The 23,627-nt window shown below is 52.4% G+C and overlaps 1 non-coding gene across 1 annotated transcript; it reads left to right on the plus strand.

Moving 5' to 3' along the window:
• The first annotated feature begins 20,779 nt into the window (after positions 1 to 20,779).
• Positions 20,780 to 20,914, plus strand: LOC115933636 (small nucleolar RNA SNORA2/SNORA34 family). The gene has a single exon (XR_004069502.1). It is a non-coding gene; the product is annotated as a small nucleolar RNA SNORA2/SNORA34 family (small nucleolar RNA).
• Positions 20,915 to 23,627: the final 2,713 nt, after the last annotated feature.

Genomic DNA, 23,627 nt, shown 5'->3' on the forward strand with positions numbered 1-23,627 from the left:
AAGTCACTTGTCGAAGAGCTTACAACCAGGAGGCGGTGAGCTCATTTGAACCCAGGCAGCCAGAGTCCACACTGCCGAGTGCTGGGAGAAGAAGGGAGAAAGTTGAATGGAGGCAGCAGGAGAAGACAGACAAGGAAGACGGCGAAGGAAACCGGATTTTCCATTCAACAGATATTTCCTGAGTGCTGATTTGCCACTGTTCCCCGGGACTCAGGGGGTTGGCATCACGGGTGTGGGATCCGTGTGGTCACACCGGGCCCCTGCTCAGATGGGCCCTGAGCTCGGTTTCAGGCTCTGCTGCCACCATCTTGAAATTCTTCACTGTTTTTCAACAAAGGGCCCCACATTGCATTTTGCAACTGATGTGGGCAGTCCTGGGTGCAGCAACAACACACCCAGCCCCTCCCTTCGCCAGGATTCTATTCAGAGGCTGCACCGACAGATAGAAGGAAGAGACGAAGGGGCCGACCCAGCAGGAGGCGAATGTTCTCTAATGCCATGCGGAGGGCTGGGGAAAGGGCACAGGTTGTCTTTGAAGCTGGAAAGGCATAATTCACTTATTTTTACAATTTCATTATTGGAAAAATCTATTGGCCCCAGGAGCATTCTGCTCACAAAATTGAACTAAAAACAAAAGGGCCTTCACCGTCTTCCCTCAGCTCTCAGTTGAGCCAGCTTCCTATAAATCACTGACGGAGACAAGGAGCGCTGCAGAAGCAGTGTCCTCCGTCCGCCCCTCCCCTGGTCCCTCCGGAGCAGGGTCAGATGGAGGCAGCGGAAGTGGGAGGGAAACAGGCACAGCCCAGGGACCACCACGGTGCCAGCCCCAGCCTCCTTCATCTCGTCCGACCTCCCCCAGACCCTCGCCAGACAGGCGGGCCTCAGCACCCATGACTTAGAGCAGAGAAATTTCACCCCATGCAAGGCGACACAGCAGGCTAGTTAGTATGTAGGGCAGGACTCAGCCCAGGTCTGTCTGGCTCCCAAACGCATGCCCTGTAAACACAGACGTTCCCCCTGTTAATGCACTCATGCTCAAATGCACGCAGACCCCAAAGGAGATGTGCTTCCCCTCATCCTTGGGCGCTGGCCCGGCCTGGACTAGCAGGGCTCCTCTGCCCGGTTTTCTAAACAAGCAGCCCCGTCTCCTAAGTTTTCCCAGCCTCTGGACAGGTGGGGACACCTCACAGCTCCTGTCTTCTCCTCTTCATCCTGAGCAACACAAGGGCCAAGTTTCTGTATATTTTGTTTGTTCCTGAGACCTTGTGTCCAGAACAGTGCCTGACACATAACTGACACTCAATATTTTTTAATAAGAAAGACTGTTCCAGGGACGTTGCTGGTGGAGAGGTGTCTGTGACTATTCTGCAGCTGAGCAGGATTCATTCCTGCCTCTGCCTGGCTGCCCTGCTCAGCTCCCTATGCCAGGGGTCCTGGGGTGGCATCCGTGTCATCCTGACCCAGATGCTTAGGACAGCAGCTGCTGCTGCTCCCAGATCACCCTGTTCCTTTGTTCAGCATCAGCTCTGTCTTACAGGCCACATTAGGGAGACTCTGGCACTGAGCGGTGGACACCACCTTGCCCAGCCCTGCTTAGCTCACTCGGCCCACAGGCCCCTCTTTAGGAACAATTGCAGAAATGTCACCAGCTGACATGAAGGGCCAGGGCTGCCCTGGAAGCACGGCTCAGGAGGAAGGCGGGAGATGCAGACAACAGCAGCAGCCAAACCCGACGGTTTCTCAGCCCACTGGTGCCGCTGGATTTCTCTTTCCCTTTGCTGTGCCTTGCTTGGTACTGCCTGGCTGTTAGCAAGGAGTTGCTCTGTGTTTATGTCTTATCTCATTTAATCCTCCTGACAGCCCAGGGGGCAGAGCTGACTGTTCACCAGTGAGGAGGCTGGGCCAAGCTGCCAGCCAGCAGAGGAGGGGTTTGGCCTCCACACCACACGTTGCCCCATCGCAGGCTTGATGCCTGGGGTCTGTGCAGGCCCCGCAGCCTATAATGAGTGGCGCAGCCTATAATGAGTGGCGCAGCCTGCGCTGGGTCTGCTCAGTGCGGAGGGTCATCTAGATGCCCACGTTTCCCCTGATGAGGCCTGAGCCCCGCATCTCAAAGGAGCTTGTAGCCCTGAGGTGCCTGGGCTGGGGACAAGCCCCCTCTCTGTCACTTAGAGACAAGCCCCCTCTCTGTGGGGGTGCGGGACACAGGCCCCATGGAGTCTCCTGTGCTGCCCCTGCTGTGCCAGGCACACGGGAGCCTGCACACCCCCTTCCAGCAGCAAGAAAGCAGGTTGGAGAGAAGGAAGAGGGAGAAGAGGGGGAGACCCAGGCCGTAAATGACCCATGACCCAGCTGGGGCTGATTTCTGTCCCCACTGCCGACCCAAATGACCGCAGTCACCCTGGGGCTGAGCTCATCAGCTGCCCAGGCGCCTCCTTGGCATCATTCTCTCTTGTTCCCCTCCTTTCTCTCTCTCTCGCCCGACAGGAAAACAAAGCTGACAGTACAGCCCATTCACCCCTGCCCCCCCAGCATTCATGACTCACCCTGAAATTCCCCCCTGGTTCCAGCGCCCACGAGCCAGGGACCGTCTAATTTCACCACGGGGCAAGATCAAAGTGACCTGGCCAAGCGACCGCTTCTTGAGGAGGGAGGACATTTATTTCCATGATAAGCAAGTCAACTCCCAAGTCATGATATATTTATGTTCTATGTCTCCAGCCACCTGCTCAGCCTCAAAATCAAATTCCATTTCCAAAGAGGAAATATGAAAGGTAATTGGGAAAACTGGGAATGGGTCATCCTGGAAGGTAGAGGCGGCTCAAGGGGTTCCGGCAGGTACAGGTGCTCACTCTGGATGTCCGGAGCGTGACTTAAAGCTAGGAAGTTGGCAGGGAAAGGCACCTCCTTCTCTCTGGAAAGCCTGAGCCCCAGTCCCAGGGGCCTCCCATGCTGCCTTCAGGGACAGCAGGGGCACCAGCTGCTCCTGTGGCCTAGCTCACTCGGGTACCAGAATCTGGATCAGAACCATCAGGTGGGGCCACTCGCTATGTAAACGGGATGCCAGCCAAGGCCTCCCAGGCCCTCAGGAACTAGGAAAACCTGACTCACATCTCCCTCTTCTCCCCAAGTTCCAGCGTGGGCAGAAGTTCAAAGCCAGCTCCCAGACTTCCTCAGATCCCCGGGGGCTGCCATCCCCCCTGGCCTCAGCCTCCTGCTCCTGCTCCCATCCTCAGGAAGCCCAGTGCGGAGGCCAGCTCTCCAAACTCAGAGACACTCAGGTTCATGGCATGAGCACTCAGGGCAGTGCAGCCCTCGAGGGGGCCAGGAAAGGGGCGCGTATTCTGTGGCCGTGCCTGCCAGCTTCCAAGAAGCAGCTGCCCCCGTCTTCAAATGCCCTCCCTCTGCTGGGGAGCCTCCCTGCGCCTCCCCCACCCCAGCTCACCCTCACCGTCCTGGCTTTGCATCTCTTACAGTCTCTGTAGCAAAAACCAGAACCTGTCCCATGCAGAGCATTTTGCTGGCTTCTCTGTTGCGTTGTCACCAGAGGACATCGAGGCCTTCACAGCGCCTATGAGCACTTTTCTAGAACAAAGACAGTCTTTGTCTTTCAGAGCAGTTCTGGACCCAGCAATTAACCTAAGATTTCCCCTCATGTTGCACGTCTAAAACTACACCTGAAGGGGGTGCTTCAACTTGGGAACTTACAAAGAGAAGCAGCTGGGCACAGTGGCGCACACCTGTAATCCCAGCACTGTGGGAGGCTGAGGCAGGAGGATTGAGCCCAGGAGTTCAAAACTAGCCTGGGAAACACAGTGAGACCCCATCTCTACAAAAAAAGAAAATACAAAAAGTAGCTGGGCATGGTGGCATGTGCCTGTAGTCCCAGCTACTTGGAAGGCTGAGGTGGAAGGATGGCTTGAGCCTGGGAAGTGGAGGCTGCAGTGAGCTGTGATTGTACCACTGCACTCCAGCCTGGGTGACAGAGCAAGACCCTGTCTCTAAATAAATAAATAAATATTATAATAATGATTAAGAGAAGCAAGTGATCAGTGTTTGTCGAATAACAGATGAAACACGGGTGTGTGTTGAGCATTTGCTCTGTGATGGGAGTTGGGAGCCACTGCCTGAAGGAGTCCATGGTACAGTTGCACAGGTTGGGTACTGAGGAAAGGTTGGATTGAAGGATAGAAGAATGAGTGGGTGATCAGGTTGGTGGGTGGGTAGAAGGAAGGAATGACTGGATAAATGGGAAAAGAAAAGGAGAAAAGAGAGGGAAGAAATGAATAAACAGGACAGGGGGCTGGAAGGTGGAGGAGCCGGCCAGGCCAGAGCCGGCACATCTTTTTGGCAGGTAGGGATGCATAGGAGAGTGGTGTGGGACCCACCCCAACCCCCAGAGTTGGTATCAAGATTATTTTAAACTGAAGACATTTGAGATTCAACAGATCCAGAAAGAAGCATTTTTGGAGTTTCCCTTATCTGACTAAAAGCAGAAACTTCTGGGAGTGAGGCTGCTATAAACCCCCTCTTCAAGAAGGGGCAGCTTCACTCCCAGGAAGGAGGCCCAGAGCGAAACTGCCATAAATTCCTTTCTGGGGTGGAGGGGAAGCCCTGCCAGGACGAAGATGGAGGAGATCTCTCGAACCTGCTATTAAATCAAAATTATTCAATGATGCTTGTTAATGATGGTAAGAAGGCACATTTTATTGGGGGTGTCAGGGGTTGGGGGAAGGAACTATCGCCTTAGGTATAGGACCCACTGTGATGCGATTCTGCGGTTGGGGAGAGAGGTTGGGCTCAGCCACATATACAGCAAGGAAAAGTAGGAATTTATAGCCAAGGAGCAGGGTGGGGTCAGTGGAGGAAAAACTACTAAGGGGAAACACCAGGAATGAGGGGGCTCTGGCTAAACCAACCTAGCAGGATTTTTGCTTAAGGCAAAAAAAATAAATAAACTAACAGAAAAGCCTTTGTCTTTTCTACTGTTGATCTGTTGACTGTTAAATTTCTCAGACCCCCAAACACAGAGCAAAGTGGGTAGAGGAAGAGCTTTTCCTCCTGACACTATAGTTTGCATGCTTTAGAGCTGTCTCCAAGAAAGCCCGGGAGACAATTCCTCTGGCCAAGCAGACATTTGACCTAAGGGCTTATTAAATCTCAGAGGCAGCCACCATGGCCTTGTGTGGGAAGAGAAATCAGAACGGCCAAGTTATCTTCAGATGAGGACAGGCAGGCCATAAGTCTCTGCCATGAAGAGTTCTGGGTGGGAACCCATGGTCCAGTACACTGCCACCCAGGCTGGGGACATCGGCCCTGATCCCACCTCTCCACTTCCTCCTGGCCCAGAGAGAAGACACAAGGAGGAAGAGCCAGGACACAGGATGAGCAAGGGACAGAGGACCTTCCCACCACCACGCCCACTGAAAAAACCTGGCCCAGGACTACACACAGCCTGAGAGGAGAGAAAGAAGCAAGGCAGGGCGTGGCGTGCAGAGCCCTGACACTCACCAGCTACCACATCCCACACACAGGCACGGACACACACCCACCACCCCACTGTTTGTCCTCTGCAGCCAGGCAGGGCGAGAGGTGAGTCCAAGCCGAGCAGTGAGACCTCAGCAGCAGGGCATTCGAGAGAAGGCTGTCCTGGGCCCTCGGATCAGCTTCTTCCCAATTCCATCAAGAGGGCCTTTTGCTTCCAGTCATTTGCCCTTCACTGGCTCATCGTTCCTTGATTGGTTCAATCTTTTATCAACAATCATTTGGTTCAATCTTTTATCAACAATCGTTTACTGAGCGCTTCTTATGGGGCAGGTGCTACACCAGACCCAGAAAAACCAAGGCAGATAAAACAGTCAGGAGGGTGCCACGCAGGGGTGGGAGAGTGGCAGCCGAGGCGTGTCTCGAGAGCAGCTGTGCCAGGGCTCTTGACTGGTGTCACATGCATGAATCAAACAGCATTTGACATCCTGCTCCAGAAGGCAGAGTTCTTAGCCGTGTTCTCAAGGCATCTGCCATCCTGCTGACACTGGCCCCAGCAAAGTGACCATGGCCTGTCCCCATCATAAGTGGCATGTACAGACACACTTGTTTCCTAACAGGGTCAGTGGTGACCCATTGCCACGCTCCCAACCCTGCCGGGGTAAAAGCTCTGAGAGAGAGACCATGGGCAAACCATCACCATCTAGACACGCTCATGCTTGTGGAGTGCTTAGGACACAGGCGGGGACGCAGGGCCTGTTCCATCGCCGCTCAGCAAATAGAATGTGATGACAAGGCACTGCTCCGTGGGAGCATCCAAGCAGCTGGTGCGCCATAGGGAACAGGGCGAGGGCTTTGCAGGCAACAGGCTGAGCCTTGGTCCCTGCCTCTGCACCTGCTAGCTACGCATCGCAGACGGGCCTCAGTTTCTTCAGCTGTAAAATGGGACCTTAATTCTCTACCCCCAGGGGCAGTGTGGAAGATAAAAGGAGACCTGGGATGCCTGACCCCTCACCAATTTGCCAGACACGGACGCAGAGAGCAGGGAGCACACGCGGTATCCCTGACCCACCCTCACCCTGAGAGACCAGGCTCTGTTCAGGGCAGCTTGGTGTTCAGGGGCAGAGCACAGAAGCCAGTCGGCTGACCTAAGCGCGCCGGCCACCAGGAACCTGGGGTGCGAGCAGGGCTGGTGGACAGCAGGGCCCGGGAGAAGGGCTGTGGGCCCCCGGCCTGCCCCTGCAGCCGGCTCTGGTCTCTGGACTTCACTCTCCCGCACTCAGCTCTGGACGGCCTGGTTAATTTAGAGGAGTCATTTTAATCAATTAGATGAAGTGTAAAGTAACTGTTCAGCTCTGCTCAGGAAATGGGGCCTGTCGTCTTTAAGGCTTTATTGGAAAGGCATTAAGATGGAACGGTGTCCTCCACGCTGCCCTCACCAAGCTAAGCCAAACCTCGGGGCAGAAAGACCTTCCAGAGCCCCTGTGACGACCCAGCAAGCTGTCACCAGCAGCTGCTGTGCTCCCCTCCGGGCCGCTGGCTGCCCTTCCTGCCTTCAAAAGCCTCTGATGCGGCTGCTGCCCAGAGCTTCTAGGCACCCAGTCCAAGCTTCCTTCCCTGCCCATCCCCAGCTCCTCAGCAAAAGATCTGTGAAGCACTGTACGGAGTCACCACGGGGCATGTGCACAGGGACCAGGAAGCAATCAGCAGGCCCTGGACCCCTGCACTTATTCCAGTGAGTCAAATGCAGCTTTTCCAGCACAGCTCTTCCATTTTGGAAGGCAGCATCCCGGTCTCTCTGGGTGAACCAGTCTCTGATCTCTTTGCCTTTCCTCGTGTGTGGTGTTTTGGGTCATTCATCACCCTGGTCACCCAGGAGAGGATGAGAGCGGCGATGATGATGAACGCCTGTGGGCACATTACACTTCCAGAGCTTGTTTAAAACTGTTATTTCCCATAAACTTTACAATATTTATCTCCCTTTTGTCCAGCTGAGCGGCGGAAGCCTTAGAAACAGCTGGTCCCCAGCCGGTTAAATGTGGCCCCTGCGCCGTGGTCCTCACCCCTGTTGGCTTCCCTTAGGTCTGCCCTTCTTTCCACACAGGGCCCCTGTCCTGGGACCGTCAGCTACGGAGCCCACTAATTGGGAGGTCCCCACATGTGACTCTACTTCAGTCCCTCTCCTGGCCGAAATTTCATCCCAGAGGATTCAGTGTAGGTGCCCAAAGGGAAATGTGTTTGATGGGGTCTCTCAAAGGCCCTGCAAGTGTTCCCATGAAGATAACCAAAAGAGGCCGGGCACAGTGGCTCACGCCTGGAATCCCAACACTTTGGGAGGTCGAGGCAGCCGGATTGCTTGAGCTCAGGAGTTTGAGAACAGCCTGGGCAACATGGTGAAACCACATCTCTACAAAATATAAAAAATCAGCTAGGTGTGGTGATGTGCACCTGTGGTCCCAGCTACTCAGGAGGCTAAGGTGGGAGGATGGCTTGAGCCCAAGAGGTTGAGGCTGTAGTGAGCTGTGTTCGGGCAAAAGGAAACCAAAAGAGTAAAGCGGGGTCCCCTCTGTGCGGCAGAATTCAAAACACTTTATTCAAGGAGCAGCAAAGGGTAAAGCCAGCTGAGAATGAGGAACCCCTCGCAGCCGGTGATGGCAGCCAGTGGCAGCCTTCCCCCATGTGCCTGGCTGCAAAAACTGAGCTTGGTTGAGTAGCCTCACATCCCAGATGGACTGCAGGACCAGGGAGGGGCAGTGGGGGCCCTGGCTTGTAAGTGACAGGGGCACCTCCTGCAGGGCCCTGGCCACCCAGATAGGAAATGGGTGGTCCCCAGGGTTGGATTCTCTGGCCACACCCACATCCCTCCCGTAGTCCCTGCATCTGTAAGTAGCCCTTAAGTTTCTGTCTCTTCTACCCTGGGATGGCATTCAAACTGTTTAACAACTAACAGGGTTCAAGCAGAGACCAATCCAAACAGATGCCAGCCTGCTCACCTCGCCCATGAGCACTGAGTGAACCCAAGCCCTGTGTGCTCCTGAATGGATTCATCCCACTTCACTGGCTGGTTCATGTGGTCGTTACAGTGACCCTCAGCGTCAAAAATAACAATGATGATAAAATGTATTGAGCACTTACTGCCAGTCCTTGTTCTGAGGCTTCCAAGTGTATTAAGCTGTCCACACACCTAGGCAGAGATGTGGATAGATGATATGATCTCTACTTACAAATAAGAAAACAGGAACAAAGTGGTTTCACACACAGCTGGTGAGGCGGAGCCCAGATGCAGACTCAGGCCAGCTCCATAGCTGGTTCTCTGTCATAACACTCTACTGCCTCTCTTTAAAATAATGTAAAAAGAATTTGGGGAATACACCCTGGGCTCCATTCAAAAAAGGTTGAAAAATACATACACTATTTAGAAACACTTCTATCCAACACAGCCCCACACACACACTCATATGCACACTCACACACACGTTCACTCATGCATACACACATATTCACACTCACACTCATGCACACACACACATTCACACACACACGCACACATTCACATGCATGCTTTAGCTCGAGGGAAATGAACTCACAGGACTCTAATTTCCTGATGCCATAGGAAGAACAACGGGCATCCCTGTCATGTTTTTCATGGGAAGCTGATTCAGAGAGGCTAAGGGGCATCCCCAGCGTCACACAGCCAAGAGGCAAGGCTGAGGTTTGCACTTCCACTGCTCTGACTTGGAAGCCCAATGAGGTGCTCAAATTAAAATTAGAAACCTTTTCCTGTTGTCCAGGCAGAAAACCAGGAGAGGGGAGAGAACAGCCACTAGGGCGGGGACAGAGCGCGGCCACTGGGCAGCCGGGGAACCGAGGCTCGCGCCTGGCTGCAGACTTCCCTCTTCAGGCCTTTCTGGCACCATCTGCTGTGGACCCCACAGTTCCCACCCGCCGCTGCCCGGGATGAGTGGGCTCCATCTGCTCATTCTGCACAGCACTCATTTTACAGACCCGGGGAAACTGAGGCCGAGAGGGCCATGTGACTTGCCCAAGATCACACAACCAACCCTCACTGGACTGAGGGGAGTGGCCCTGAGCTTGCTGTCGGACCTGGCCTCTGCTCCCAGCCTGGCTGCCCCACACCCACATGAGGAGCTTGGTGCCCCCTGCAGGTGGTGGGCTTGGCCCCAGCCCCCAGAGACAGCTGCAGATGCCCCCCCGCCCCATCTTTTCCCCACTCTGCCCAGCTCTGCCCTTTCGTTCTCCCAGGAACAGGCTGACATTCACCATCAAGCGCTCGCTCCCCCTCTCCCTGCAGCCAAGAGCTAATTGTCCTGATTTCTTTCCAAGAGCAGTCTCTCTGAATAGCCTTCGCAGGCAAAATTAAGCAGGTTCAGCTTGACTTTCACACTCCAGTTCTGAAAAAATCAAATCAGCAAGGAAGCAGAGCCTCTTGGAAGTTCTCTGAGAGTGCCTTTGTGCAGGAACAAAGCACACACATAATTACCTGCTTCACTGATGAGCTCAGGGCCCGGGGCCCTGCGTGCAGGAGTGGCCCACTGGCAGCCCCGTGCAGACCCTGTCTACTCTATTCTTGGAAGCAGCCAGCCAGGCTGGGGCTCCTCCTGGGACCTGCAGTGGACGGCCATGCCCCGGGGGTCCCCGCCCCTGCAGGCCATTTGTCTCTACCTAAAGAACCCCTGTCATGGATGGCTGGCACGGGTGGCCCAATCTGAATAGCAAGTGCAATGGCCTTATTGTCAAGATGGAGTGCCTGAGGCCCAGAGAGGGCAAACGCCCTGCCCAAGGCCACACAGCAAGATCAGGAAGAGCTGTGACTCCCCAGGCCTCGGCAGGGGGGTGGGGGGTGGCGGCGGGGGGGCGCGGGTGGCTGATGTCTTCCTGGGCCTGACTCTAAGGCTAACTCACGGTGCACAGTCATCCCACCCAGAAAAAAGTGAGGGCTTTGACCTCATGAAGGAAGATGGTTTCCCACTAAACAGCAGGTGCATCGCTGTTGACAGGCCAAGGAGAGTGTGGCCGGCACTTTTTCTGGGGACAGAGAAGGAAGGGGTTCTCTATCCCCATGTGGAGAAATCAAGGCCCAGACGTCACACAGCCAAGAAATGGCAGAGCTGAGACTCATCCCCGTCTCTGATTCCTGGGCCAGCGCTCATGACTAATATCAGCAACCGCCCTGCACACGCCCACACACATCGAGACGCCGCATCCCAAAGCCTGCTGTGGCAGCGTTTTGATTGACTGAGAGAATCGACATGAGCGACGGGCGGCTCCACACCACTCTATTCATCAAGAAGTTGTGCCTGGCCTGGCAGCTCGGCTGTGCCCTGTCTCCTCCCCTCCGTGCGCCCGGGCATCCCGTGCACTCTTGGCACCTCTCTTCCCACTAAACAGCAGGTGTATCACTGTTGACAGGGCACCATTCATCCCGGGCAGCGGCGGGTGGGAGCTGTGGGTTCTGGAGCAGATGGTGCCAGAAGGGCCTGAAGAGGGAAGTCTGCAGCCAGGCGCGAGCCTCGGTTCCCCGGCTGCCCAGTGGCCGCGCTCTGTCCCCGCCCTAGTGGCTGTTCTCTCCCCTCTCCTGGTTTTCTGCCTGGACAACAGGAAAAGGTTTCTAATTTTAATTTGAGCGCCTCACTGGGCTTCCAAGTCAGAGCAGTGGAAGTGCAAACCTCAGCCTTGCCTTTTAGCTGTGTGACATTAGGGATGCCCCTTAGCCTCTCTGAATCAGCTTCCCATGAAAAACATGACAGGAATGCCTGTTGTTCTTCCCATGGCATCAGGAAATTAGAGTCCTGTGAGTTCATTTCCCTCGAGCTAAAGCATGCATGTGAATGTGTGTGTGTATGTGTGTGAATGTGTGTGTGTGCATGAGTGTGAGTGTATGTGTGAGTGCATGAGTGAGCGTGTGTGAGTATGCATATGAGTGTGTGTGTGGGGCTGTGTTGGATACAAGTGTTTTTAAATAGTGTATGTATTTTTCTCATCTGTAGAATGGAGATGAGGCTGGCCCCTCACTGGGCTGGGGAGATCCCTGGTCCAGGTTGCCACGTGACACACCTGCAAGGGGCTGTGCCCCTCGTGCACGCGGGTGGTGGAGGTCATGACACACACATCCATATCTGCCCTGCGATAAGGAAGTCAAAGTCTTGGACCTGTGCTAATAAAGAACCACCAGGCCGGGCGCAGTGGCTCATGCCTGTAATTGCAGCACTTTGAGAGGCCGAGACAAGTGGATCACTTGAGCTCAGGAGTTCAAGACCAGCCTGGGCAACACGAGGAAACCCTGTCTCTACCAAAAATGCAAACATTTAGTCAGGCATGGTGGTGCATGTCTGTGGTCCCAGCTACTTGGGAGGCTGAGGTGGGAGGATTGCTTGAGTCTGGGAGGTTGCAGTGAGCTGAGATCATGCACACTCCAGCCTGGGCCACAGAGCGAGACCCTGTGTCAAAAAACAAAACAAAAAAAGAACTACCAGCCTGGGACAGGGTGGAGCTCAGTGCTGTGTAGCTCAGACCACGCTTTCTGCCGCCCCAAAGAGGGAGGCTCGGAAGGACGGAGCGACCAGTTAGGAAACAATTCCACGGAGAGGCAGGGCTGGGGGTCTCAGGGCCAGGCCAGCTTCAGAAAGCCTGGTGAGAGCACTGCAGGGGCACAGGCAACAGGGCAGACAGAGGTGGCCAGGAAAGTCCTGGCTTCCCAAGAAAGCAGCCAGCTCACCTGGCGGGGGCAGGGCTCCAGGAAAGACTGAAAATACAGTGGGCTGCATGGTGCAGTGTCCTGACGTCCAGGGGTTTGGCCTGAGATGTGGGCAGAGCAGGCAGGGAAGCCATCAGATGCCCTGAGACTGGTCAGGCAGGCGGGGGTGGTCTGCACGGGTGGTCCTGGGGCAGGGGCAGAGGCAGAGGGGAGAGGGGACCCAAACCTCTATGGTGAATATGGGAAGGAAGGAGAGGAGCTGGGCATGAGGGAACTGCCTTAAATCCAAGCAGCCTCTAGGGAGGAGCCCCCGCCCATGCCAGCCTCCTCTCCCTGGTCTGCATGGCTCCCCTTGCTGGGTTCCACACAGTAGGCACCTTCAGTCGATTTGCTCAAAGCTGCAGGGCCCGATGGGCAAGCCTGAGGTGAAGCTCTTGGGTTTCCTGGAGTCTCCACTCAGCACCACTCCGTGCAGGCAGCGGGGACCCTGGGATTAACCAGACTTTGGCACCACTCCCCAGGGGCCCACATCTTGTCAGGGAGTGAGATGCTGTCAGCTCAGAAGGCATTTGGATTTGGTACAAAATGCTGGGGAGCAGTGAAATGAAAAGCTAGCACAGGGCAATCAGGAAGGCTTCCTGGAAAGGGGTGCAGCTCAGGTGAAACCCGAACTGTGTGCAAGGCGTAGGGGAGGGCATCTAGGCTGAGCCCAGCATGAGCAGAAGACGGCAGCCCATAAGAGCAGGAACCCCCTGGTTTGCCTGGGATGTAGGCGCACACAGGAAATCACACAAGAGCAGGGAAGAAACTCATCACAGAGGGCCTGGAGGGGCAGGGAGAGGGGGCTGGACTTTCCCCCGAGGGCCCTGGGGATGCACTAAGCACAAAGGGTAAGAGCAGAGCTGTGTCCTCAAGGAGAGCCGGGCCTCCTGGGCACTTCCCACCTCCAGCCACCTCCCTCACCAGCAGAAAGCACAATCGTGAGGCTACAGAGAAACTGGGGGGCAGGCTCCCAGGGCTCCTTCGAGCCAGCGTTTCTGAAACGCTGGGCTCTTCTCCCTGGAGAGACTTCTGGGAAACAAAGATCTGAGTGTTGGGGAAAAGCTCCAGTCTCCATCTGTGTGTGTGTGAACACACAATACAGCGGCCAATAAAGGCTCTGAGCAGCCCTGCAGGAAGGAAGCCTCTTTAACCGTTTCAACCCAGTGACACCTAAACCTCAGTCATCCTGGAGTCTTTCTTTTCTTGCTGCACCATTAAAATCCTGTTTGAAAAACACCGCTCAGAGTTCCACCTTCTGTGAGGGCCTCGTGGAAAGACCCTGTGTCTGATCTGGACCCAGGGGTCAAATTCAGTGCATGGAACTGAGTCGGAGGAGAGACCCGCCTAGGCCAGACCTCAGTCTCCTGAGAATTAGATACAGGAGCGGACACTATGCAAAGGCCAGCAGCCAAAAGACAGGTCTCTGGAAGAACCGAAGACTGAGCGACATTCCCAGGCTGAGGGCGAGAACCAGTCAGGGGAAAATGCTGGTGTCACCTCCTCGGATCCCTCTGGGGCTTTGCTCATCGTCTGGGTACCTGGGGCACCTGGTAGCCACTGTTTACAGCTCTTCAGCCACTCAAGCCTTTGGGCTGAGGGTGTCTCCACCCATGAGGGAGTGGTCTCATCTCATTTAGGGATACAGCCCCTTTGAAAATGTCACCCACCCCCACCTTACCTCTCAGTACCAGAGGTGAACAAAAATTAGGGCCAATTTGGTCCCCATTAGAAACTGACTTCCACCTCTTGACAAGAGAGTGTGATATAAATGACTCATTTATGGAAGAAGACGTCCAAAGGACCGATGATCTGGGCCAGCCCCGCGGCACTGTTCTCACTACTACTTGGTTCTCCAAGGTGAAGGTCTGGGGACGAGCTCTCCTAGGCCTGCCCAGGTTGGGTCAGGTCAGTGTCAGCTTCTGCCTGGTCATAGCTGACCAGCTGACCGACCCCGAGCTCCCGGCAGAGAAGGCCACTCCTCGGAAGCACCCAGCCGTTACTCAGCTGGGGCAGCCAGGCCTTCCTCAGAGCACGGCCCCGGCCCCCAAGCCAGTCTCCCGCTTGGCTGCTTATTATTGAAATTCAAATAAGCATAATAAGTTTGAGGGCCCCTATTACTCCAGACACAGAAAATGAAATTAGTGAGCACAGACACTGCAATTGTATTCCAACCTCATCCTCTGGGTAAAGAAGGTGAGGGGAGGAAGAGCATCAGAGCCAGGGCTGCTTCGTCCAACAGAGCTGCTTCATCACAGCCCGGAGTTAGGGCAGGCAGCAGAGGTGGCTCAGGGACCCCTCACCCTCTGTACTGAGTGCCTCAGATGGAAAGACATGGCCAAGACCCCTTTGCTCACCTAAACTCCCAGAGACAGGCAGCATGGAGTGGCAGGAGTTGTGCAGGGGGATGATGGAAGGCTGTACGTTCAAATCCTGGCCAGGCCACTTACAGGCTACATGAGCACAAACCAGAACAATGAGGCGCAGGATGTTCGTGAGCGCTTTCCTGTGCCAGAACTGCTGACCGCTTTGTATCACCCCCTCACCCACTCAACAATCTGCTGAGCTCTACTGACACCCATTTCGTACATGGGAAAACGGAGAGCTCAGAAGAGTTAAATGACCTGGATTCTCTGAGCCTTGTTATTTTTTTCATCCATAAAATCAAGGTAGCCATCCCATCTCAAAGGGTTGTGGCAAGGATTACATATGGCAGCATTTATGAAGATGACCAGAGGTGTTTGACACAGGTGAGTACCCAATAATGCTCTTCCCAGAAATGCATTCATTTAGTCACTTACCCCTCCTCTCATTCATTCCTTTATTCCTTCATTTATTCATGAACTCATTTATTTAAAATAAATAGGCCAGCTGTGATGCCCGAGGTTCCAACATTAGGCATTCTACAAGGTTACGCCACGGAAGGTTCTTACTAAAATACGTCACCTGCCCCTTCACAAGTTCAGTTCCTATGGGCAGGGTTGGTTTGCAGAGCAAGGAGCAAAACTGAGCCATTAGTTGCCTCTAATAGAGTTATTCATAATTTTAAAAATGAAATGCACAAATGCCAATCAGGGGTAGAATGAACAAACTGTAGTATAGTCAAACAATGGAATACTCTCTACAGCAACAAAAAAGATTACAGCTACCTGCAACACAGAGTCTCACAAGCATAATGTTAAGTCAAGCCAAAAAAGGGCACCAAAAAGTGTACCATCCTTGATCCTGTCTGCATAAAGTACCACACCGAGCAGCGGCCATCTCTGGGGATGGAAGTGGAGATGGAGGCTCCTTAGTGTGGTCAGGACTGGGAGGAGCCAGGAGGGGTTTCCTGGGTGCTAATGATGTTCTCTTTCTCCATCTGGGGGCTGACTTCACAAGTGCATACACTTTGAGAAAAGGCATCAAGCTGTGCTCTTATGATGTGTGCATTTTTCTGTAGTGTAATAATTTAGTTTAAAAAAATGTCTATTAGGGCCAGTTGCAGTGGCTCACTCCTGTAATCCCAGCACTGTGAGAAGCAGAGGCAGGCAGATCACCTGAGGTCAGGAGTTCAAGACCAGTCTGGCCAACATGGTGAAACCCCATCTCTACTAAAAAATACAAAAATTAGCCAGGCACAGTGGCTCACACCTGTAATTCCAGTACTTTGGGAGGCCAAGGCAGGAGGATCACCAGAGGTCAGGAGTTTGAGACCAGGCTGGCCAACATGGTGAAACCCTGTCTCTACCCTACTAAAAATACAAAAATTTGCCAGGCGTGGTGGCATGCACCTGTGATCCCAGCTACTCAGGAGGCTGAGGTAGAATCGCTTGAACCCAGGAGGTAGAGGTCGCAGTGAGCTGAGATCATGCCACTGCACTCCAGCCTGAGTGACATAGTGAGATTCCATCTCAAAAAAAAAAAAAAAAAAAAAAAAAAAAAAAAGTGTCTTTCAGACGTCCCGGGGGAGAGCTTCATAGACAATGAGATATTTGAGTGTGGGAGCCAGGAGGGCCAGGACAGAGCCATGAATGTCAGTGTTGTCGGTGGGCCTGGTGGGAGCCAGCAGCACAGGAAGGCGGGGGTGCTGAGCTCTGGGGTGCAGCAGGTTGGGAGGGGAGAGGACCCAGCAAAGGGAACAAAGAAGGGGAGCTGGTGATGCTGGTGGAAACCAAGGAAGGGTGGGTCCCAGAGGCCAGTGGAAGTTTCCAGAAGCATGTGCTGCTGAGAGTCAGGCAAGATGAGGCCCTGAGGACCCACTTTTGGGTCTGGCAACACGAAGGTTACTTGATAAAAGAATTTTGGGGACAAAGAATGGACAAGGGCCAGACTGTAGCCGGCTGCAGAGGGGAGGGAGACAAGGAAGAAGATCAAGACCTCCGCCTCCTGGGTTCAAGCAATTCTCCCATCTCAGCCTCCCGAGTAGCTGGGTTTACAGGTGCACACCACCACACCTGGCTAATTTTCGTATTTTTTTAGTAGAGATGGGATTTCACCATGTTGGCCAGGCTGGTCTCGAACTCCTGACCTTGTGATCTGCCCCCAAAGTGCTGGGATTACAGGTGTGAGCCACCGCGCCCAGCCCCGAGACTTCTTTTTCTTTTGGAGATGGAGTCTCACTAGGTTACCCAGGCTGGTCTCAATTCCTGGGCTCAAGTGATCCTCCCACCTTGGCCTTCCAAACTGCTTAGATTCCAAAGTACTTGGCCTTCCAAAGGGATTACAGGTGTGGGACATCATGCCTGGCCTCTTTTTTGAGACAGGGTCTCACTCTGTCACCCAAGCTGAGCGCCATGACACAATCATGGCTACTGTAGCCTCAACCTCCCAAGCTCAAGTGATCCTCCCAACTCAGCCTCCCCAGTAGCTGGGACTACAGACATGAGTCACCATGCCTGGCTAATTTTTAACTTTTTTGTAGAGACTAGGTCTCATTATGTTGCCCAGATGGGTCTCGAACTCCTGCATACAAGCAGTTCTCCTGCCTTGGCCTCCCAAAGTGCTGGGATTACAGGCGTGAGCTATTGTGCCCAGCCTGAGACTTTCGCAAAACTCTGTTCTCTCATGTAATAAATCATTCCTCCCCAAACAGTTGTTTTTGTATTGCTGTGCAAAGATTATTAGTATAATGATGAGATTTAATATTACATTAATTTGGTTGTGAATTATTTGTATTGTCACAGTCATTAACTCGGTGATTGCAAATTTGTTTTAATTTGATTAAGCTCCTTGTGCATTCTCTCTAAACTTCCAGCAACAATGTAACCCAGAACTGTGTAATGTAATGTTGCATTCATGGTAATCTGACCTGGGTTATGGATCAGGCAAACAACAGAAGGTTCCAGTACTCACCTCCCTGGCTTCACTCAGCCTCCAAGACCTCACTACCCTGGACCTTTTCCATGGGTAGAAAAAGGTTTCTGAATCAGGTTGTCCATCAGGGAAGCAAAGCAGATGGGGTGGAGGGGGTGCCCTTTGTGGGAGAGGAGTTATCCTGAATTAAGCAATCGGGCACCAGGTGCTCTACTAGATACGTTTCTTAGAACCCATTTTACAGATGAGAAAACTAAGGCTCAGAGAGGTTCAGCAACTTGCCCAGAAAAGGAAAGCACAGAAGTGGGAGAGTGGAAATTTTGTGTCTGACCCCAAAACCCTTTTCCTTCCACTGGCCAGATTGCTTAATGGACCTGACTGCTGGCAGAGAGCTGGCCTCGCCATAGGCTGGCTCTGCAGCAGCCGCCCCCTAGAACAGAAAAAACACCAAGGACAGCAGGTGCAGACAGGTAAGAGCCAGGTAGGACCAACACTCACCCCCTCTGACACAGGCAGCTCGGTTCTCTGGCCCCATTTCAGCCCCCTCTAGACCCCAAGGGCCTCAAGGACAAGAACTGGGTCAGCTCCCCTCTCTGCCCCACACAGAGCTCAGGTCAACATCCCGCACATAGCATAGGCCTCAAAGAGTGGTGGAAAAGCGGCACGGTTTGGAATGAAGGAATGACCAGCCCTAGCAGCACTTGGTTTTGGCACATAGGGCAGAGTGCCTGGATATGTAATGTGGGTCTTCTTTCTTCTCTCTCACCGGCTCACATCATGACCCTAGCCCTGGTCCAGGCTGCAAAGGCTGGAGAAAAAAAAGCTCAGGTGACTTGAATTCATCTGGCTTTTCACCATTGGGCTTCACAATCTTTGCACTTGAACTGAACATGACCTTTTCCTTACTGAGCTACTGATGGCTGAAGCCAGCTGACTGTCCTCCAAAAGGCCTCCCAGGTAGCACTTACCTGTCAGCTGACCCAACTCAGAAACCTCACTGCCATGCCAGAACCAGCACACATAGTAGCTTGCAAGGAAGACTCACATTAGCCAAGTTTACATGGCTGATGTATAAACCAGGAGCCATTTTTTTCATTAATAATGAGCAAGTGAGCTGTGACAAGCACTGGACTGTTTTCTCCCAGAGATGCAGTCCTCCCTTCATCTGCCACCCCAGGCCTCTTTCTGGGCAGTCATAAAGTCCCTGGGTGTCCCAAGGTGCCAGGCACAGTGCTGTCACCTGGCCCCCACGTGGGTCTCTTCTTCCGCTCCCTGCAATGGTGTGGCCTGTCCTGACCCATCATGCTGCTAAAGCTCAGGCTACATCCCTTGTCCCTGCTGCCAAGGGACATGGCCCATTCCCTTTTCACTTCTCTTCCATTGAAGCCCCTCGCACTGAAACTTTGGGAAGATCCAAGTATAAGAAATGGGCTGAGCTCAGAAACTCCCTTCCTCCAACACGCTACCATTGATTCCAGCATCTGAAACGTTCCTCTGGCTGGACACTGTGGCTGAAGCCTATAATCCCATCACTTTGGGAGCCCAAGGGGAGGCAGAAGGATCACTTGAGCCTGGTTGTTCAAGACCAGCCTGGCAGCATAGCGAAACCCTGTCTCTACCAAAAAATACAAAAAGTAGCCGGGTGTGGTGGCGTGGGCCTGTAATCCCAGCTACTCAGGAGGCTGAGGTAGGAGGATGGCTTGAGCCCAGGAGGCGGAAGTTACAGGGAGCTGAGGTTGCAACACTGCACTCCGGCCTAGGTGACAGAGACCCTGTCCCAATCAATCAGTCAATCAATCAAGCAGTCCCTCACACGTTGTCAAAGCTCAATAAGTGGAGAATGAAAGAATAATGAACATAGCCTAGCTTTTGCACCTCTGTTCTCTCTTTCTGTGAGAACTTTCCCAGGAGGCAAGAACCCTGGTGTGCTGTTCCCAGCTCCTCAGACGACTGGAGACACAGCTGGACCCCCACAGAGGACCCCACTGCCCAGGACTGCCCCTTCCCCTGCTCACAGCATTCAGTGAGTGCCCTGATAGGTCTTACAGGCCTGGGAGCTGTTTCTTCTTTAAGACTGTACATATCTCTGATCCATTATAGCAAGCTTGTCCAACCCATAGCCCAGAACGGCTTTGAATGTGGCCCAACACAAATTTATAAACTTTCTTAAAACATTATGAGTTTGTGATTTTTAATTGTTTTTAGCTCATCAGCTATCGTTAGTGTTAGTGTATTTTATGTGTGACACAAGTCAATTCTCCTTCCAATGTGGCCAAGGGAAGCCAAAACACTGGACACCCCTGCCTTACAGGCTAACTGAAAAGTGAGCTCTGAGAGCAGTTAGAGCTCCAAGGTCTAGAGGGGCTTACTGGGGTGCCAGCAGGGTTCTTCCTGTAGACTCAGGCAGACTCAGGCCAGAGAAACCCAGTCCTCAGGAGAGTAGTGTGGGCTGGCGGGCTCTGGAGTCAGATATCCCGCTCTGGAAGATGACCTGAGTGGCTCTGCCTGCGGTGCACAAGCTCCTTGGGCTGTAGCCTCCTTATCCTCAACAGAGAGCCCATGTCGTTGTGCGAACTTGATGGCACAATTTCACCTCGCAAGGGGCACAGTGGAGCCAGGTAACCCTGACTCAGTGCTGCTTCCCAGTGAGGGGACGCAGCTCTGGGCGAACTCTTTGCCACTGTTCTGGAGGAAATCCCAGCTGGAGAGCACTGGAAGTGGAGGGCCAGTGTCTCCCAGGTCAGGCCCAGTGGATCATGGGTCTGCAGCTGCTGATGATCAAATGAAGATCAGAGGCGTTTAGGCAGAAAGGAGGCATTCTGGACTGGAACAGAAGAGGGGAAGGAATCAGAGGGTGGAGGAGAGCCCGGGAACCCCTCAGTAATGGGAAGTGGGAGACCAGATACCCACCCCACCCCTCATTTCATAGTAACGAAACCAGGGCCTGGCAGTGTGGCCTGAGCTGGGGACACACCAAGCTCAGTCTAATTCCAGGCCCACATCCCCTCCACTCCTCCCTCCGGGCTGCCCCCTGGCTCACCGGCTGGATGGATGAATGAGCAGGGTACCTTCTGTCCACAGCAAAAGGGCACAGAGAGAAAACCCAGAGGAGGGAGCCTCATGTAGCCAGGTGGAAATTAACAATAATACTCAGATGTACAAAATACTTATTTATTTCTCTGCAATTTATCTAACCATTTTCACAAGACTCCATGAATGTAAACTTGCTAATTAAAGAAACCCCATTAGGCCCTGAATCAAGACTAGTGTTTTGCTGTAGCTGTTGGTTTCAAACAGGATCCAAGAGTGGTGTCTTCCTTGTGGTCTGTTCACTGCTCAGTATCCCAGTGTCAGTGGCCAATTCAGTTGGAAGCAACATGGTCTTGAATATAAAGCCACTGGTTTTTTTTTACAGAGCAATTTAACTATGTTAGGCTTAAGAATCAGGAACTTACAGGTCAGGCACAGTGGCTCATGCCTGTAATCCCAGCACTTTGGGAGGCTGAGGCAGGCGGATCACCTGAGGTCGGGAGTTCAAGACCAGCCTGGCCAACATGGAGAAACCCCGTCTCTACTAAAAATACAAAATTAGCCAGGCATGGTGGCGCATGCCTGTAATCCCAGCTACTTGGGAAGGCTGAGGCAGGAAAATCACTTGAACCCCGGAGGCGGAGGTTGCAGTGAGCCAAGATCACGCCACTGCACTCCAGCCTGGGCAACAAGAGCGAAACACAGTCTCAAAAAAAAAAAAAAAAAAGAATCAGGGACTTACTCTGTGGAGATAGGGACTTAACCAAAATAATATTTATTAGCCACTCAGCAGAACTTGGTCCTCCTCCTTTCTTCCCACCTCCTCCCTTTCCCCCTCAAGATCACTTGCTTGCTTTGTGACTGTTAGGATATTGACCATGCAACCTCATACTGCCTGATAATTTTTTTTTTTTTTTGAGATGGAGTCTCGCTCTGTCACCCAGGCTGGAGTGCAATGATGCCACCTTGGCTCACTGCAACCTCTGTGCGCCCACCCCCCACCCAACCACCCACCAGGTTCAAGCAATTCTCCTGCCTCAGCCTCCCAAGTAGCTGGGACTACAGGTGTGCGCCACCACACCCAGCTAATTTTTGTATTTATTTTAGTAGAGGCGAGGTCTCGCTATGTTGGCCAGGCTGCTCTAGAACTCCTGACCTCAAGCGATCTGCCCGCCTAGGCCTCCCAAAGTGCTGGGATTACAGGCGTGAGCCACCACGCCCAGCCTGCCTGGCAATATTTAATTTTAATTCACATTTATGCTGATGGTCCATACTTCAGTTCATCACTGCGGAACTTAGGTGTTGACTACAGCTAACTAACCCCAGAGGGAATATGCTTTTTTAAAAATACTCTTTAAACATAGGTAACCCAATGTACCATTTTAACCATTTTTAACTGTGCCATTCAATGGTATTATGAAATTCACAATGTTGTGCAACCATCAACACTTTCTTTTCCAGAACTTTTCCATCAGCCCAAACAGAAACTCTACCTGTTCAACAGCACCTCTCCCTTCTCCCCTCTGCAGTCCCTGCTATTCTACTGTCCTATTTTCCATCTCTATAAATTTTCCTGGGAATTTGCTTTTTTAAGCCACTATACCGGTCTGTGTTTTATACTTGGCAGCAAGAAAAAGTTCTCAGTGCTTTTGGGTCTTGTCTTATTTGTTGGACATTCTGGTAAAATCATTTTTGGATTAAAGGTAGGCAAGGGGTGAGGGAGGGAGCAGAGAATCGCTGTGAGGCTTGCTGAGAACTATGCCAATCTTAGCTTACTGTTTCCCTTGGTATTGCTGATGGCTTTTCCTCTTTTTTTCCTAGAGAAGAAAAAAACAGAAACCTCAGCCTACGGGGCCTTGTATAATAGCTTGACACAGCAGAGGAGCTGGTGGGTCCTCTCTCTCCTCCCAGAAACCGGCTCAAAGAGAACAGAAAAATAAACCCCAATCTCCAACCTCATACCATACACAAAAATTAACTAACAAGGCAGCAGAGACCTAAATGTAAAAACTATGAAGTACCTAGAAGAAAACATCTTTGTATCGTAGAGTCAAAAAAGATCTTTTTTTGGAGACAGGGCCTCACTCTGTCACCCAGGCTGGATTGCAGTGGCATGATCTTGGCTCACTGCAACCTCCGCCTCCTAGATTCAAGTGATTCTCCTTCCTCAGCCTCCCGAGTAGCTGGGACTACAGGTGCACGCCAGCACACACTCAGCTGATTTTTGTATTTTTGGTAGAGACAGGATTTCACAATGTTGGCTAGGCTGGTCTCAAACTCCTGACCTCAAGTGATTCACTACTTTGGCCTCCCAAAGTGCTGGGATTACAGGCATGAGCCACCGCACCCGGCCCTTTGATCCCTTCATTCATCAACACCTAGGTTGTTTCCATATCGTGGCTAATGTGAATAATGCTGCAATTAACACAGGAGTGCAGCTATCTTTACAAGGTGGTGATATAATTTCCTTTGGTCAGTCATATGGTAGTTCTATTTTTTATTTATTTAGAAACCTCCATACTGCTTTCCATTATGGCTGTACCAATCGACACCCCCACCAACCATGTCCAAGAGTTCCCTTTTCATCACGGGGAAAGATTTCTTAAGAATAGTACACAGGGGCCAGGTGTAGTGGCTCTTGCCTATAATCCCAGCACTTTGGGAGGCCGAGGCAGGCAAATCACCCGAGGTAAAGAGTTCGAGACCAGCCTGGCCAACATGGTGAAACCACGTCTCTACTAAAAATGCAAAAATTAACCACACATGCTTGCGGGCTCCTGTAATCCCAGCTACTTGGGAGGCTGAGGTGGGAGAACTGCTTGAGCCCAGGAGGCTGAAGCTGCAATGAGCCAAGATCACACCACTGCACTCTGGCCTGGGTGATACAGCGAGACTCAAAAAATAAAAATTTAAAAAAAAAAAATAGTACACAGAAAACATAAACTATAAAAGAAAAAAAAGCAACAGTAAATTGGACTTCACCAAAATTAAGTCTTTTACTTTTCAAAAGACACTGAATACAATGAAAAAGGGCACAGACTACAGAAAATATTTACAAGTCATA

Source organism: Gorilla gorilla, chromosome 12 (assembly GCF_029281585.2).
Source record: "Gorilla gorilla gorilla isolate KB3781 chromosome 12, NHGRI_mGorGor1-v2.1_pri, whole genome shotgun sequence".
NCBI lineage: Eukaryota > Metazoa > Chordata > Mammalia > Primates > Hominidae > Gorilla > Gorilla gorilla.